Raw genomic sequence first — 3,792 nt, 5'->3', positions numbered from 1 at the left:
AAGAAGAAGAGGAAAGAGAAGAGCTGCGAAAGGAATCTATTCTTTTTGTCCGTACACAGTTGTCGACCTCGAAGTTTCTTATCGTTGTTTGCTTTTCTTCTTCCGAAGCTTTAGATTTCTTTCTTCTCTTTCCTCTTGATAGCATTTTTCTTCTGCTTTTCTTTACCAAACTGTCTGGAGATACACGGCGTCTAGGCAGTAATTAATTATTCGAGTGTACATACACCTCATTCGCCATATGTATTCTACAACACCCTCCTAGTTGAGACAGAAGGACTTGTCGAGTCATATCTCCTGCGAAGATAGATCCGTCTCTCTCTATCTTCGTATTCTCTTTCTCCCTTTTCTTGTCTTGTCAATACAGACCCTATCTGTACAGAAAGAAAGAAAACCGACCATACAAATACATACATGCACTCAAGGAAGTCCGAGGAGGAGGAGGAGAAGAAGAAGAGAAAAGAGAGAGAGAGAGCTTTTCTCCCTGTATACCTCTCTCCCTATTCTGTCTGACTCTTCTCTTCTTCGTTAACCTATCTCTAAGGAATCATAAAAAGAAAGAATCTTCAAGAGCTCTTTTCCTTTTTTTCAAAAGTATCTGGTTTCGAGGTGTACATACACCTGAAGGCCTAAAGAGAGATATGTCACTCGATCTTTCCTTCTCTCTATCTATCGATATGTAGATCTCTACACGTATAAATCTAAATATTTCTATATATCTCTACCAAGAAAGAAAGTAAAGACCCAGTTCCTTCAGTAAGGAGAAGAGAGACGGGAGAAAAAATAAAAGAGAGAGGAGAGGTCAAGAGAAAGGGAAGCTGGGGCTGACGATACACGACGATGAGCCTGTAAAGCAAGCTGTCTCTGTAGCCACACCTGGCGTGATACTTGACCTAAAGAAAAAGAATTAAGGGAGAGAAAGCCTATCTTTCTTTCTTTCTTTCTCGTTCTCACTTCATTGCGAAAGGAGAAGACTTTTTTGGGAAAGAGATAGATAGGCATGAAAGAACAAGGCAGGTACGTCTTTCCATGTATCTCTTCTTCATGAAGGACATGTTTCATCATCATCTTCTTCTTCTCCTTGGGGGTGTTCTTTTTCTTTCCTTGGGAGAGCTATAAAGACTTCAGCTCTATCAAGATTTCGTGAGAGAGAGAGAATACGTCACATACGTGTCAGATAAGTCTCGATACTCGGAGGAGAGAGAGAAGAAAAAGGGAAGAAGAGAAGAGACGAAGAAGAAGAAGAAACAGACAGGAAGGCGTGTGTGCCTAGTAGGGTGACTAGCGCTAGGAATGTATGTAGAGAGTTCTTCTTCTTCTGTCTGTCGATTGCTCTTTTTTCTTTCTCCAGATATGAAGAAGAAGAAGCGCATGCTGACGTGTAGGGAAGAGTGTACTACGAAGAAGGATAGGAAAGAAATGGAGGGATCGAAAGGACCTCTGAAGACGCATAAGGAAAGTTTATTCTTTCTTTCATAGAGACAGCAGGGGAACAGGTCGGTAAGGAAAACGAGAGAACTTTGGTCGGGTGTCTGCTTGCATCATGGCTAGGTATGCAAACATGCGGGGCGAGCTAGCTAGCCAGCGACATAAAGAGAAAAGAAACGTGTCGATATTCCCTCGCTTCCTTTCATCGCTAGCATCTTGTCTCATCTCCAACTGTACAGGGAGAAGAGAGGGTTCTAAAGAAAGGAAGGATGAAAAATAGAGAGAGAGAGGAAGCAAAGGAAGAAAGGGAGCACGGTAGAAAATGAAGTCTTCTTCATAGATCTCCCGGAAGAGAGAGATCGACAGAGACTCGCCGATCGAAGCTGAGAAGATGGAATGAAGAAGATATGAAGAAATAAAGGAAGAAGAGATAAGAGAAGGAGAGAAAGAAGATCTTTTCTTGAAGGTCCAGGCGTGGAAAGGAGAGAGAGAGAGCTAGACGAGTGTTCTCAAGAGATGAGGGAGGAAGAGCGGGAGGTAGACACCCTACTAGCTCCTCGCTCAATCCGCTCTTTCTCCTCCTTATCCAGCTCGTGGCATTCTACGTGTTGTGCTTATTTCTTTCCTTTCTCTCCTTCTTTCCGAAAGAGAAAAGAAGATTTTTCACTCGAAGAAGTCACGAGAGACACTTTTCTTTCTTTTTTGGGAAAGAGAAGAAAAGAGAATGAACGAAAGAAAGAACGGAAGGCTGGCAGCTGTGACGGAAATCGAAGAGAGGTATGCGTCGATGATCCTACCCGCTATCGACAGACAGACGGACAGACCAATTCGGGAAAGAAAGAAAAAGAAGAAATAGAACAAGAAAAGAAAGGAAGAGAAGAGAAGAGGCAAGGTTGCTTGTGTCTTCTAAAAGTTATCTTTCTCTTCCGTTTCTCTCCCGATCTTCTTCGTGCAAAGTATGTCTTTCTTTCCTTTCTCCTTTTTCCTCTTCTTCTTCTTCTTCAAGAGGCTCTACGACTTCTTCACGTTTTTCTCAAATGTATATCTTAAGCATTTTCCGTAGGGGGTAGAAGAAGAGAAGGAGTCATTTGCTCGAAGAGACAGAAGCGGGCGATTCTTCGCGAAAAGAAAGTCAGGAGAGATACAGAGAAATCTAGAGAGAGCCCCCCCCGAGGCAGATAGATAGAGAGATAGAAAGAGAAAGAAAGAAAAGTGAAGAAAGAGGGAAGTTAAGGTGGAATTTCTTGAAAGGTAGGAGAGGTTTCACGCTTGAGAAGGTTCCTCCTATCATTGGCTGACGGGAAGAGCCAGAAGAAAAGGAGATGATAAGAGAAGAGAGAGCTTTCTCTATTCTCCGGAAAAATCGCGAGAATTGCAATTCTGTCTCTATCTAATTGAGGCTTACACGGCGCTTTTGGAGTCACACCTAATGAATGAATGAGGAGCTAAGCCTCTCCTGTGTCTTTCTTTCTTCTATGAAGAGAAGGAGGAATCTGCTTGCGAACGCTCTAGTAGAGAGAGAATCAAAAAAGTCTTTCCACTGTGAAGCTAAGATTTCTTCTCTTGCCTCTGAAGTCTCCTATTTCTTTCTTTCTCTATCTCCTTTAGTGTTGTGTCAAGGGGGCGTGTGGATGTTCTCTAGGAAACGCATGGACTAGAGGAAGAGACCGAAATAAGAAGAAAGGAAGAAAGAAAATGAAGAGAGGAAGGAAGGAAAGAAAGAAAGAATAGAGAGAAAAGAAAAGGAGAGAGAAGAAAGAAAAGTTTGGACCGGAGAAAGAGAGAGAGACACTCCTTCACACTTGAGTCTCTCTCTCTTTGTTCCTTTCTTCTTTCTTTTCTTCTTAAGTCTCTCTCCATCAAGAAAAACCTTTCTTTTCTCTCCTTTTCTTTTTCTTCTTTTCCAAGAAAAGTTACTTTTCTCCGGGTGGGGCCAGAGGCTCTTCTCCCCTCACCCCCCCATCGTGGGGCATGTAGAAAAAAGTCAAACTTTTCCTCTTTTCTTCTCTCTTTTTCTCTTTNNGCCGTCCCTGTTTATCTTTTCACTTTGCTTTCTGTTTCAGCTCCTTCTCTTAACTCTCTCTCTCTCGCCGTCTCTCTGGAATATCTCAAGGGTGGGGGCATTAATGGAAAGAAGAAATTTGGACGAAAGAAAGAAGGTGGCTACCACTCTTTACGTATCTCCACACACACATATGGAGATCATATAGCTCTTTTCTTCAGAACAACTCAAGTCTTCACTTAAAGAGTTTCTCACTAAGTCCCATGGGTTGCTCCTCTGCGGCTGGCTGTTTAGAGAAAGAATCCTCTTTCTTTCATGGGCGGTAGAGAAGTTTCGGAGAAACTGCAGCCCGAGTGTCGATCCCG

The sequence above is a fragment of the Cystoisospora suis genome (assembly GCF_002600585.1).
Source record: "Cystoisospora suis strain Wien I chromosome Unknown contig_489, whole genome shotgun sequence".
NCBI lineage: Eukaryota > Apicomplexa > Conoidasida > Eucoccidiorida > Sarcocystidae > Cystoisospora > Cystoisospora suis.
This window is presented reverse-complemented; position numbering follows the sequence as displayed.